The sequence below is a fragment of the Anabrus simplex genome, chromosome 1 (assembly GCF_040414725.1).
Source record: "Anabrus simplex isolate iqAnaSimp1 chromosome 1, ASM4041472v1, whole genome shotgun sequence".
Lineage (NCBI taxonomy): Eukaryota > Metazoa > Arthropoda > Insecta > Orthoptera > Tettigoniidae > Anabrus > Anabrus simplex.
In genome coordinates this window covers 1502515009-1502530318 of record NC_090265.1, presented here as the reverse complement: position 1 = coordinate 1502530318, position 15310 = coordinate 1502515009, and positions in this window count along the sequence as shown.

Genomic DNA, 15310 nt, shown 5'->3' with positions numbered 1-15310 from the left:
TGGTCGAGACGAATTGTAATATTTGGTAGACCATTCGATGTACACCAAAGCCAGTACCCATCTGTGGAACTGAATTCATCACCCTTTTACCCGCTTCCCTTTATACATCTGGTACACTTGGGTTTCCATAGCGTTTTCATTTGTGAAGCGAGTCTCTTGTAAAGCTGTTATCTTGATATTATACTCGTCCAACACTTCAAAGGTGTGCTTGAGTTTTCCTACCTGTAACAGGGAGTTCATGTTTACTATAGCTACATAAGTAATGTTCCTTCTTTTTTTCGGTTGTTTATGTGTGGGCAGTAGCGGTGGAGTACATGAAGGCTCCCAGAATCCGATGACCTGCTTGCCCCACCATGACTGGGGTTGGATTGGTTACCACCTGGGGTGATATTTTTGCTCTCTTTATGTTGAGTCCAACGAGTATACATGTTGCGTCACCCTGGTGGGTGATGGTTGTTAACTCTCGTGGTTGTTACCCTGAGGTATATTTCATCAGCCGCCACTGACATGTGGAACAGTCGTGCCGTCTGCCCATTGTAACGATGGACAGTAGTTTGCCTTTTTCGCTAGCTCCACCGTACCAAAGTACATCTTATCCACCTTTCAATCAATCAATCAATCAATCAATCAATCAATCAATCAACCAATCAATCAATCAATCAATCAATCAATCAATCAATCAATATCAATCAATCAATCAATACCGATCTGCATTTAGGGCAGTCGCCCAGATGGCAGATTCCCTATCTGTTGTTTTCCTAGCCTTTTATTAAATGATTTCAAACAAATTAGAATTTATTCAACATCGCCCTTGTTAAGTTATTCTAATCCCTAACTCCCCCTCCTATAAATGAATATTTGCACCAATTTGTCCTCTTGAATTCCAGCTTTATCTTCATATTGTGATCTTTCCTACTGTTAAAGACACCTCTCAAACTTATTCGTCTACTAATGTCATTTCACGCCATCTCTCCGCTGACAGCTCGGAACATGCCACTTAGTCGAACAACTCGTCTTCTTTCTCCCAATTCTTCTCAGCCCAAACTTTGGAACATTTTTGTAACGCTACTCTTTTGGCAGAAATCACCCAGAACAAATCGAGCTGCTTTTCTTTGAATTTTTTCCAGTTCTTGAATCAGGTAATCCTGGTGAGGGTCCCATACACTGGAACTATACTCTAGTTGGGGTCTTACGAGAGACTTATATGCCCTCTCCTTTACATCCTTACTAAAACCCCTAAACACCCTCATAACCATGTGCAGTGACCTGTACCCTTTATTTACAATCCCATTTATGTGATTACCCCAATGAAGATCTTTCCTTATATTAACACCTGGATACTTACAATGGTCCCCAAAAGGAACTTTCACCCCATCAACGCAGTAATTGAAACTGAGAGAACTTTTCGTATTTGTGAAACTCACAACCTGACTTAACCTTTGCTGCCGTTGATGCCGTTTTAGATTAATTCATGCCGCATTTCCTCCACACGCTTCATAGAACCTCCCATGAGAGAACTCCTCCGCCCGAAGCCGTTGGCTCTCTCATGGGTGTCAGGTTTGTTACTGGCCACCCTACCCTCGGCCAGTCAGTCGTAGGTAGTACCGTGTACTGGCACGTACGGTAGCAGAAATCTTCTGATCTGACGCTGTATTATTATTATTATTATTATTATTATTATTATTATTATTATTATTATTATTATTATTATTATTATTATTATTATTATTATTATGCATTTACTGGCAGTACCTAGTGTTTACAGTGCAGTATGTCTTCTGGTATAGGCCATAGCAATTTTGTTACTTTCATTGACCTGTCTCAGTCTTATCCTTGGCTTTGACAATATGAAAGTGACTGAGGTATGAGTGATGCTAGTAATGGCATTCCTTATGCAGCCAGTCCCTGCTATGAATGGTGTGAAAATGTTGCTCATAGGGTCGGTTGATTCGAGCATTTCAGTGGGCTCGGCAGTCTCATATGAAATGGCAACTTCTGGCTCGGTGAGGAAAGCAACGGGAAACTACCTCACTTCTCGTTTCCCTAGTACGCCTCTTCAGTGATGCCTAGGCCATCTATTACAGCTGATGAAGGAGCTATTGAGGATCCAACCAGCCTTAGGGCTGACGACTGAACATACATTATTATTATTATTATTATTATTATTATTATTATTATTATTATTATTATTATTATTATTATTATTATTATTATTATTATTATTATTTGGGGGTGTGATTAGCTCAGTGGCTTGGATGCTGGCTTCCGACCCGGAAGGCTGATTTTCGAATGCCGGTTAATTCTGGGTTGAGATTTTCACCTAAAATACCACGTGGCGTCAGGGAGAGTATTCGGCCTTAACGCCGCAGCCAAAACCAAAATGAGTCTGGGTGGCCCCAATGACTACAAATGACCGGGATAAGTTGAAGAAATAACGTGATCATCATTTATTCTGAATTGTTAGTAATCAGAAGTTGTTGTTGTTGTTTGAGTCATCAGTCCATAGACTGGTTTGACGCAGCATACCATACCACCCTATCCTGTGCTCTCTTTCATTTATACGTAACTACTTCCTACATCTGCTCTAATCTGCTTGTCATATTCATACCTTGGTCTACCACTACCGTTCTTACCACTTACACTTCCTTCAAAAACCAACTGAGCAAGTCCTGGATGTCTTAAGATATGTCATATCATTATATCTCTTCTTCTCGTCAAATTTAGCCAAATCGATCTCCTCTCGCCAATTCGATTCAGTATCTCTTCATTCGTGATTCGATCTATCCATCTCACCTTCAGCATTCTTCTGTAACACCACATTTCAAAAGCTTCTATTCTCTTTCTTTCTGAGCTAGTTATCGCCCATATTTCACTTCCATACAATGCCACGCTCCACACAAAAGTCTTCCAAAACATCTTTCTAATTCCGATATCAATGTTTGAAGTGAGCAAATTTCTTTCCTTAAGAAAGCTCTTCCTTGCTTGTGCTAGTCTGCATTTTATGTCCTCCTTACTTCTGCCATCGTTAGTTATTTTACTACCCAAGTAACAATATTCATCTACTTCCTTTAAGACTTCATTTCCTAATCTAATATTTCCTGCATCACCTGCCTTAGTTCGACTGCACTCCATTGCTTTTGGTTTGGACTTATTTATTTTCGTCTTGTACTCCTTACCCAAGACTTCGTCCATACCATTCAACAACTTCTCGAGATCTTCTGCAGTCTCAGATAAAATAACAATATCATCGGCAAATCTCAAGGTTTTGATTTCCTCTCCTTGGACTGTGATTCCCTTTCCAAATTCTTTTTTGATTTCCTTTACTGCAGAAGTTATATGACAAATATGTGGTTTATTTCCTGAACAAGATACATTAGAACGATAATCATAAATAATTCAAATGAAGTACTGTGTAATACATTAAATGGGAAGTTTTGATACATCTAATGAATGATATCGCAAGAAAAGATAGGAAAATCAAGTCAAATATTCGATAATCAATTAGGGAGATAGAACATAAACAGAAACAAGATGACAAAAAGGAAAAACTTGTACTAAATACATATTTTTTCTCTTTAAGTATATTGTACATTTCATTTCATGCGAATCAGACTTGTATTGTAAAAAACTAGCACACTTGTTAATACTGTCAGAAAAGGCGCTTGTAAGAGCTCTAGAATTCATATGTATCACGAGCCGTTCTCAAGCCTAGCCTTATGTGATACTTGAACTTACTAACGAGATCAATTCCTTTAACGGTTGTTTTACTTAGGTCGGGTCGAGCTTTACAGTTCTGAGATGACCCAAGGTCAGCATTGTTTTACGAGTGTGTCAAGAGGTCGACTTTACCTCAGAACAGTACTTGAAGATCTGCCATCTGACATTCTCAGTTCTGTGTTCTTCCCGCCTCCAATAGTTTACGCTGTAACTTATAATATGGTTAGAGTACTGTGATATGAAGTGCGATGTACATTTCAGTAAGATTCTGTCCCTTAAAGAAAATTCTAATTATCAAAATAATAAAATAATTACAAGGATGCCCTTTTCACGCACTACATGACAGTTCAACACCCCCTAGTAGGGTTATCTTGGAGTGCCATTTGAAAGGTGAGATTAATGTCGGTGTATATCGTTTGTTGGGTATTAGGCTAACAAATCCTTTCCATGTGCAGTAAGCCTCCCTTGTGATAAAAATAGGCAATGTTAGTAATAATAAATTACTGTGGAATCATGGAGCCAGTTGCCTGTGTGAGTCATGTCGTGTAGCGGTAGGAATGCATCCCGGAGATATATGGTTTCGAAGGCTCAAGCCTATAGTCAACAGCAATGAAGCTGGCTTTCCTGTGTATACCCTTTTTCACGCCAAGTAAATTCCAGGTCAAAACAAATTCAAAACCAAAACCCGTGGCACGGGAACCCATTATGTACCCTGGTCTCCAAAGACAACTACTGCCCCACCAGATGGCCTGCAGATGTGGGAATGGCATGTGGCCAGCGTAACAACATCCTCAGCCTATTGCTGGCCTTCGTGACAGAGTCCGTAACCTCACATATTACAGCTACATGCTGAGTTTATTCCTTATTTTGAAGCGGAAGTTCTTTCCTATACATATGTTGCCTAAAACCCCTACGATATTGTTGTTGCGACTTAACAAATTTACAATAATATTGTATATTACTTTATGACAGTGGTCTCGTATGATATTGCAGCAATTATTCACCCAGGTGGCCTGCGTTCAAACCCAACTCTGCCACGAATTCAGGACGGGTTCAGTGGATTGGAATACGGATTACTCATTCAGGTATCATTATTGAAATTGTGAGTTAAAATAACATTGTCGTCAATTTTCTTGATTTATGTTCACATTTTTTAACTTTAGTACTCGATAAATGACCAGATGGCATCGAAACTTCGATTCATTCCCAATTTTAGCCCCATTTAATGATATACACTCACGGAATCAGATGCCATATTCATGCTTCACACAAACTTCACACACACACAGACACACAGACACACACACACACATATATATATATATTACTAAGTGCATAGAGCGAGTTGGCCGTCCGGTTAAGGTCGCTTAGCTTGAGCTTAGGTACATTCGGGAGATAGAAGAGTTCGAATCCCATCGTCGATAGCCCTGAAGATTGTTTTCTGTGGTTTCCCATTTTCACACCAGGCAAATGCGGGGGATCTGCCTTAAGGCGATGGCTTCTGCCTTTATAATCGTAGCCCTTTTCCATGCTTTCGTCGCTAAAACACTGTGATGTGGTAGTGCGACGTTAAACCACTAGCCGAAACCACTAGGTACAAGATTAATATGTCCCAAATTCTTGATATAATAATAATGACGTATGGACATAGTGCACTCACCGCTCAGCAGTAAAACTCTGAAATCAGCCTCTCCCATATAGGCGGGATGTCAGAGGCATGAGGTATGGAGCAAATACTAGCCTAAGGGCCATTTTCTCCAAATCGAGTTAAACCTGGTATAAATTAAACACGTTTAACTTTAGTACCTAGTTTAAAGTTGCGTCCATTTTCTCCACCAATTTCTGACACTCGTTTAGTTTAAACGGGCGAGCTGTCGTTGGCGCTAACGTTGGCTGCACTGAAGGAATAGTCGAAGGCATGGTCGATTGGAATTGGCCAATCAGAGCCAAGTTATTCAATGACCGACATTTTTGTAATAATATCAGCTGTTTGTGGCGAGTTAATGCTATCGTACGTAGTGAATAAAGAACAAATTCGGCGGGATATTAGCTTTACTGATAAATAAATTGTTTACATTTGTGCGAAGTGTTGTGTCATATAATTCTACCTATTGCTGTCTACAATTTATTGGAACGCACTTTTATTTCTTATTTTTCTCTGTCATGCTTTACCACAAACAAGTACCGTGGGCCTGATACGTGTCTTTTGATGTCTATTGTCTTACGGAACACACGGGAACGTTGAAATATTAAAATCCTGGTCTTTCAGCAATAGGCCTACGGTATTCCTTTCCTCAGAAAATCAACATTTATGTGAATTTCAAGTAAACAAATTCCAAGCATGCTCGGGATCTATCTCCTATCAAAATCCATCGCCCTCGGCCGGGATTAATCTCACAAACCTTGGATCCAGCAGACAGACCACTGAGGATGTATTATTTGGAGATGTATTACTTGATTCCATATTCGTTTATAACATAACCAAGTTCGCGATATGTCGTACTGTATGCATAATACTCTTCTCCCTATAGCATTAATATTTCTATTGCTGGTATGCTGGCAATAGATACGATGAAACATTCTTAACTATAATCTATTCTATTACAAGTTTACTACCAAGCATGAAATACTTTATTGTTTTTCTGATCCTATAAATATATAATCTAGCGATTAGAAATTGTATACCACCGCCTCTCCTACCGTGCCGGTCAACATTCTGATGGTAAAAATATCTTCGACAAATTAGATTCGAACCGTCTTGTCACGGATTCGGACGATGCTGACTTCACGCTTTAGCGACCACAGCCACCACGTACCGCATGAAGAACGGACGTATTACACGACTTATGTACGAATATTTTTATGCTTCACATTACAGTATTCATACCACGAACAGTATTTTACAGTATATAATATTATAAGGAGACTGCAATTTAAGGTCTGTGGTCCCCGTTGTTAATGAAAAAAAATGCCTGCGCATCATATCTTATAGCAACCAGAATCATTGCTTCTAGCGAAATAGCATTATTTCGTGCAGTTGACGTTTTAAATGAATCCTTCTTCGATACTAGACAATCCTTGCTGTTCGCTTATGAATTATAAATCCATCAAAGAACTCCGTTACATCCGATTTTCCAAGATTGTAAACTTTTGTTGGAACGCGGCTTCTTAACCTCTCTTGCACATCAAAATTATTTCCTATTTAACCAAAGACTTCAATAAATTCTCCCATTTTTCTAATGCTAATACTAGGTTATAATTTTGGAACGTTTTTCATTAAAGTGCTGCAGTACTGGTAGTCAAAACTAACCCTTCTATTAGGAAAATCACAGATACATTAATAAAATGTCAAGAAGGTTGAATATAAACAGCAGTTTAAACCAACAACATAGAAGGTTTAATTCTGAGCCAGGTTTAAACTTGATACAAAGTTTAAACCAATATGGGGAAAATGAACGTTAGTTTAAACTCAGACTTAAACCAGATTAAAATAAACCTAGTTTAAACTCATTTGGGGAAAACGGCCCTAAGCCGAGTATCGGGCTATCTCCAAACCTCACAGAGATGGTAGAAACTTGGACTGCGTGAAATACACTGACTGACAGAGCAAATGCAACACCAAGAAGGAGTGGTCAGAACTTTATGCCAATTGCAGGGTAGACTGACGTCACTGAGGTATGCTCATGATGTGAAATGCGCCGCTGTGCTGCGCACGTAGCGAACGATAAATGGGACACGGCGTAGGCGAATGGCCCACTTCGTACCGTGATTTCTCAGCCGACAGTCATTGTAGAACGTGTTGTCGTGTGCCACAGGACACGTGCATAGCTAAGAATGCCAGGCCGCCGTCAACGGAGGCATTTCCAGCAGACAAACGACTTTACGAGGGGTATGGTGATCGGGCTGAGAAGGGCAGGTTGGTCGCTTCGTCAAATCGCAGCCGATACCCATAGGGATGTGTCCACGGTGCAGCGCCTGTGGCGAAGATGGTTGGCGCAGGGACATGTGGCACGTGCGAGGGGTCCAGGCGCAGCCCGAGTGACGTCAGCACGCGAGGATCGGCGCATCCGCCGCCAAGCGGTGTAAGCCCCGCACGCCACGTCAACCGCCATTCTTCAGCATGTGCAAGACACCCTGGCTGTTCCAATATCGACCAGAACAATTTCCCGTCGATGGGTTGAAGGAGGCCTGCACTCCCGGCGCCCGCTCAGAGGACTACCATTGACTCCACAGCATAGACGTGCACGCCTGGCATGGTGCCGGGCTAGAGCGACTTGGATGAGGGAATGGCGGAACGTCGTGTTCTCCGATGAGTCACGTTTCTGTTCTGTCAGTGATAGTCACCGCAGACGAGTGTGGCGTCGGCGTGGAGAAAGGTCAAATCCGGCAGTAACTGTGGAGCGCCCTACCGCTAGACAACGCGGCATCATGGTTTGGGGCGCTATTGCGTATGATTCCACGTCACCTCTAGTGCGTATTCAAGGCACGTTAAATACCCACCGCTACGTGCAGCATGTGCTGCGGCCGGTGGCACTCCCGTACCTTCAGGGGCTGCCCAATGCTCTGTTTCAGCAGGATAATGCCCGCCCACACACTGCTCGCATCTCCCAACAGGCTCTACGAGGTGTACAGATGCTTCCGTGGCCAGCGTACTCTCCGGATCTCTCACCAATCGAACACGTGTGGGATCTCATTGGACGCCGTTTGCAAACTCTGCCCCAGCCTCGTACGGACGAGCAACTGTGGCAAATGGTTGACAGAGAATGGAGAACCATCCCTCAGGACACCATCCGCACTCTTATTGACTCTGTACCTCGACGTGTTTCTGCGTGCATCACCGCTCGCGGTGGTCCTACATCCTACTGAGTCGATGCCGTGCGCATTGTGTAACCTGCATATCGGTTTGAAATAAACATCAATTATTCGTCCGTGCCGTCTCTGTTTTTTCCCCAACTTTCATCCCTTTCGAACCACTCCTTCTTGGTGTTGCATTTGCTCTGTCAGTCAGTGTATCACTGGCTCAAACTAACAGTTTTCCAGCTATCGTAAGCCTGGAGGAAAATTTAGCACAAGGTGTTATCCCAGGTGGTAGTCAATCCACTGTCACTCATGCAGGCATTCAGGTTCTAGAGAGTCTGCAATGACATGCTTGGAGGTATCGGAAACTCCTACGAGCAAGATCAAACACAAACAGCGAAACAGGAGCATCCTGTTTACATACTTTCTCAACATCAAATACTAATCACTGCAATTTAAGAAACAAGGTGTACTAATGAACTTGCTTCTGAGTCTTAAGATTATGTGATTTTTAAGGGTAAAATGGACAAACGTGTACTGAAATTATTCCCTTACTTCGGTACATCCTTTCTTATGCAAGAAGATTCAACATTCAGTCACAAAATTCACTTTCCCTAACAGAAAAATCTAAAGACTTGCTTACGGGAATAATAAAACCAATACCATAGTGAATGTGCATGGCCCTATTAACGAGGCAAACGTTAAAGATCCAGAATGGATAGATAACTATTGGGAGCTCAAAGATATTCTCTTTAGAAGAAAATTAATAACACGCAGTACTCCTGCTTGGTGACTTAAGTGTTCAGCTTGGCTATGAAAAAAAATGACATAATATTGTCGGAAATTACCCAGCCCACGGGAGAACGAAACACAACAGAGGAAGACGCATGGATCTCTGTAAGGCGCTTTCGGCCGCTTTCTAACGGTATTTCCAGGAAACATAAAACATAGACAACTCCAAACCACATTCTTCATGAGTTCCAAATTCATCAGGTTGCCATCGCACTGAAGCGCAGGAGATCCAGAATGTGAAACTGCAGAGAAATGCTAACCATTATTCGGATCATTTTCTTCCTAAGATCAAAGTTGAACGCCTTTCAAGAAACTCCAACAGCGAAGAGGATTAATGGAATCGATAAGAAAAATATAACCAACCGAGAATCCAGCCAGAAGCTAAAATACCTAGATCCAAAGATTGGGAATAACTGAAAGAGACCATTATTTGAAACAGCTAAGGAGAAAGTATGCCTGTTGGACTCAAGAATGCGATGAAGCAATAATGCAAGGACAGCTTGCCTGGAAGAGATAGAACAGGCAGAAGAACCAAAATAACAGGGAGGCCTTCGTTGAGGTGGAAAAAGCACACAGCCAAAATCATCCGATCAGTCAAAAGTGGAAAAACCAGCTAGTACAGATTGTACAGTACGCGAGATATCTACAACACCTTTAAACATAACCTCAGAAGACACACACTACCAAACCCCCTGTTCAAAGGCCCTGATGGCAGCCTAAAGATCCTTGCAGTGACATGTAGGATAACTGTCAGATCCTGGCAAAATTCTTGGAGGCCTTCTACAACAGTGAGGCACTAAAATCAAAATTCATCTTCTAAGAAAACACACTCGTCAACCCTGACTCATCTCCACACATCAACCCTGATTCATCTTCAAATGCCAGATAATAAATCTGACATATCACCCAGTGACTCAACAACAACAAAGAACGTCAAGAGGGCTCTATTATCGTCAATGGAAATATGCAGGTGACGAAGCGATCTACAAACCGAGATTTTCTGCAAGATATGAGAAGCAGAGAAACTTCAAAATTCATAAAAACAGTGATAAAGTAGACGTTAACAACTACCGAGACACCTTGCTATTCTCAACTATGTACAAGATCTTCTCGGAAGCGCCCCAAATCATGGCAAAAAACAACTAGATTCGACTACCAAGAAGGGTTCAGGAAAGGACGTTCGTTTGTTGAACAGTACATGAACGTTAAATCCATTTTTGTATCTACAACGTAGGATAAGAAATTCGTGATGACCTTCGTCGATTTTAATAAGGCATACGACTTGATGGATCGAACCACCTTTATCAAAATTCTAAGAGAATTCGATTTGGACAATAAAAAAGGGCGATCATTCAACAAAAGTTGGATGCCATATTCAAATTCAAATTTAGAAAACAAATTTCTGATATTTTTCATATTAAGACTGGAGGTAAGAAGGTTAGGTGAACTTTCTCCTATTCTGTTCACCTGTGTGCTCGAGAAAGTTATGCGTTAATGGCGCAATGAACTGAATATGGTACATATAAGTTAGGAAATTTGTTTAGAAGGGTTATAGGGATGTACATTCAGGGAATCGGGGTGGTCTAGGGAGCGGTGATAAGGGTACAGGAATCTGGAAGTCAAGTAGGGATGACATAAAAATGTTAGTGCTGAACTGTAGTGTTATTGTAAAGAAAGGAATATAAATAAGTAATATAATAGATATGTACTTACCAGATATTGTAATAGGAATTGAATCATGGCTGAGAAATGCAGCAAATTTCTCACGGAACTGGAGTGTGTATCGTTGAGATAGGATAGGAATGATAGGAGGGGGAGTATTCATTCTGGTGAAAGAAGAATTTGTAAGCTACGAAAACGTTAAAGATGACAAACATGAAATTCTAGGTGTACGTTAATCTCTAAGGATAATAGGCAACTTAGCGTCTTTGGAGTTCACAGACCGAGAAATGGTAGCGCTGACGCTGATTCAGAATTATTTGATAAGATAATCAGCTATGTGGGGAACGACATGGAAAGGGACGTGATTGTATTGGTGATCTCAATTGACCAAATGTCAATCGGGAAGGTAATGTGAACAACAGGAAGTGTGACCAACAAATGGCAAATAAGTTAATATGGGAAGGACAGCTGATTCAGAAAGTGATGGAACCAACTACGGGGAAGAATATTGTGGATGTGGCGCTGGTGAAACCAAATGAGGTATATAGAGAAACCGAAGTAATACATGGTATTAGTGATCACGAAGTTGTTCTAGCCGTAGCTAAAAATAAATGTCATAGAAAGGAGTGTATTAAAATTAGGACTACTAGGCAGTACCATATGGCTGATAAAACAGGTATGAAGGAGTTTAAAGAAGTAACCATGATCGGTTGAAAACGGTAAATAAATATGTAAACAGACTCTGGGATGGGTTTAAAGCAACTGTTGAGGAATGTGAAAACAGTTTGTACCTCTAAAGGTGGTATGGAATGGCAAAGATCCATTATAACAGAGCAGTAAAGAGACTAAGAAAGAGGTGGAAAGAAATAGAGTTAGAAATGGCTGTTGAAGTAAGGAGAAATTGAAGGAACTTACTAGGAAATTGAATCTAGCAAAGAAGGCAGCTAAGGTTAACATAATGGCAAGCATATTTGGCGGTCGTGCAAATTTTAGTGAAAAGTGGAATGGTATGTATAGATACTTTAAGGCAGAAACAGGTTCCAAGAAGGACATTCCAGGAATCATTAATTTTTTTTTTTTTTTGCTAGGGGCTTTACGTCGCACCGACACAGATAGGTCTTATGGCGACGATGGGATAGGAAAGGCCTAGGAGTTGGAAGGAAGCGGCCGTGGCAATAATTAAGGTACAGCCCCAGCATTTGCCTGGTGTGAAAATGGGAAACCACGGAAAACCATTTTCAGGGCTGCCGATAGTGGGATTCGAACCTACTATCTCCCGGATGCAAGCTCACAGCCGCGCGCCTCTACACGCACGGCCAACTCGCCCGGTGGAATCATTAATGAACAAGGGAAGTGTGTATGCGAGGATCTTCAAAAGGCAGAAGTATTCAGTCAGCAGTATGTCAAGATTGTTGGTTACAAGGATAATGTCCAGGTAGAGGAGGTGACAAATACTAAAGAAGTATTAAAATTTTCCTATGATACAAATGACATTTACAATAAGATACAAGTTGAAAACTAGTAGGGCAGCTGGAATTGATAAGGTTTCAGTGGGTATACTAAAGACAATGGGTTGGGATATACTACCATATTTGAAGTACTTATTCGTTTATTGTTTGCATGAAGGAACTATACCAATTCAATGGACAGATGTTATAGTATCCCCTGTGTATCAAAGGAAGGGCGATCGACATAAAGCTGAAAATTACAGGCCAGTCAGTTTAACATGCATTACTTGTAAGTTTTGTGAAAGCATTCTTTCTGACATGTTAGACATGTTTGCGAGATTAATAACTGGTTTGATAGAAGGCAGTTGGGGTTTAGGAAACGTTAATCCACTGAAGCTCAACTTGTAGGATTCCTGCAAGTTATAGGAGATATCCTGAATTCAGGAGGTCAAATGGACTCTATCGCGATTGACCTATCTAAAGCATTTGATAGGATAGAACATGGTAGACTACTGGCAAAAATTAGTGCAATTGGACTAGACAAAAGAGTGAGTGAATGGATGGCTTTCTAGAAAAGAGAACACTGAGAATTAGAGTAGATTAACATTTATCTGACCCTGTAATAATTAAGAGGGGAATTCCTCAAGGCAGTATTATTGGACCTTTATGTTTTCTTATATATATCAATGATATGTGTAAAGAAGTGGAATCAGAGATAAGGCTGTTTCCAGATGATGTTATTCTGTACAGAGTAATAAATAAGTTACTAGATTGTGAGCGGCGGCAGGGTAATCTCAATAGTGTTGTGAGATGGACGGTGGGCAATGGTATGATGATAAACGGGGTTAAAAAGTCAGGTTGTGAGTTTCACAAATAGGAAAAGTCCTCTCAGTTTTCATTACTGCGTTGATGGGGTGAAAGTTCCTTATGAGGCCCATTGTAAGTACATAAGTGTTAATATAAGGAAAGATCTTCATTGAGATAATATCATAAATATGATTGTAAATAAAGGGTAAAGATCTCTGCACATCGCTATGAGGGTCTTTAGAGGTTGTAGTAAGGACGTAAAGGAAAGGGTATATAAGTCTCTGGTAAGACCCCAACTAGAGTAGGGTTCAAGTGTATGGGACTCTCACCAGGATTACTTGATTCAAGAACTGAAAAAATACAAAGAAAAGCAGCTCGATCTGTCCTTGGTGATTTCCGTCAAAATAGTAGCGTTACAAAAATGTTGCAAATTTTGGGCTGGGAAGACTTGGAAGAAAGGAGACGAGCTGTTCGACTAAGTGGTATGTTCAGACCTGTCATTGGAGAGATGGCGGGGAATGACGTCTGTAGACGAAGAAGTTTGAGTGGTGTCTTTAAAAGTAGGAAAGATCACAATATGAAAATAAAGTTGGAATTCAAGAGGACAAATTGGGGCAAATATCCATTTACAGGAAGGAGAGTTTAGGGATTGGAATAACTTACCACGGAGATATTCAATAAAATTCTAATTTCTTTGTAATCATTTAAGAAAAGACTAGGAAAACAACAGATAGAGAATCTGCCACCTGAATGACTACCCTAAATGCAGATCAGTAAGTGACTGATTGATTGAAGAAGGTAATGAAAAAGGGGTTCGACTGGGCTGTAAAAAATAAGAATGGGACAATGACCGTACGGGATTTGCAGATGATTGCGATTTTTCCTATTCCACAGGCACAGCTGCAAAACAAATCAACCAACTCAAAACCTATGCGGCAAAGTTTGGTCTTCACATCTCCTACGAGTAAACAGAGTTCATGATGAACATCAAACCAGTGCCCAGAGGGCCCAGCGGGCCGGCGGTGGAACACGGGAGAATTAACCTCGGAGCAACTTGGAAATATACACCCACACTGAAAAGATATCAAGAGTAATCCGGAAAGAAAAGGGTACATTTTACGCACACCACTTCAGATTGCGAGCTGAAAGAATCTGTAAATGTTTGTTATCCTACTTCAGAAGTCTCAAAGTGATTCCTCCTTAGTTGGTGGAGATCGATAAAGATCTTTTAAAGTGTAGAATCTCAGGAACAGTCATTCACCTTCGAGCACCACTCAAACACAAACCTGGACAGGTTCACCAAGAGTAAGTCCCAACTCGACTTCTTCTTCTTCTTCATGTGCCATGTCCTCGCAGAACGTTGGCGATCAGTAGCATGATCTGTTGTTTGTTCATAGCTGTTCTGAACAGAGTAAGCTTTGTCACCCCAAACCACTGGCTCAAGTTGCCGAGCCATGATGTCCTACTTCTCCCCGGACCACGTTTTCCATTAATTTTCCCTTGGAGTATTACTTGCAGAAGGTGGTATTTAGAGTTCCGCATCATATGACCAAAGTATTCTTAGTTTCCTTCTCTTGATGGTAGTGAGAATTTCTGGTTCTTTGTTCATACGGTGCAAAACGTCTATATTGGTCATTTTAGCTGTCCAAGGTATCTTAAGCATCCTTCGGTACGTCCACATTTCAAATGCTTGCAATCTCTTGCACATGGTCTCAGTTAGTGTCCATGCCTCAACGCCGTACAACAGAATGCTGAAAACGTAGCACCGGAGTAGTCGTGTCCGTAGTGAAATGGAAAGGTCACGGCTTGTCAAAAGTTTCCTAAGTCTCTGAAAAGAAGTTCTGGCCTGCTCAATTCTGCATCGGATCTCGTGAGTAAGGTCCCAGTCATCATTGATGTGACATCCCAGGTATTTAAATGTTGCCACTCTCGCGATCTGTTCCTTCGCTATTGTGAGATTACCTCGAATGCCATCTTCATTCCTACTTATAACCATCCACTTGGTCTTCTTTACATTAAGCTTCAAGCCCATTGCGCTGCTGGCTTCAGTGACAGCATTAAGTAGTTCCTGTAGATCCTGGAGATTG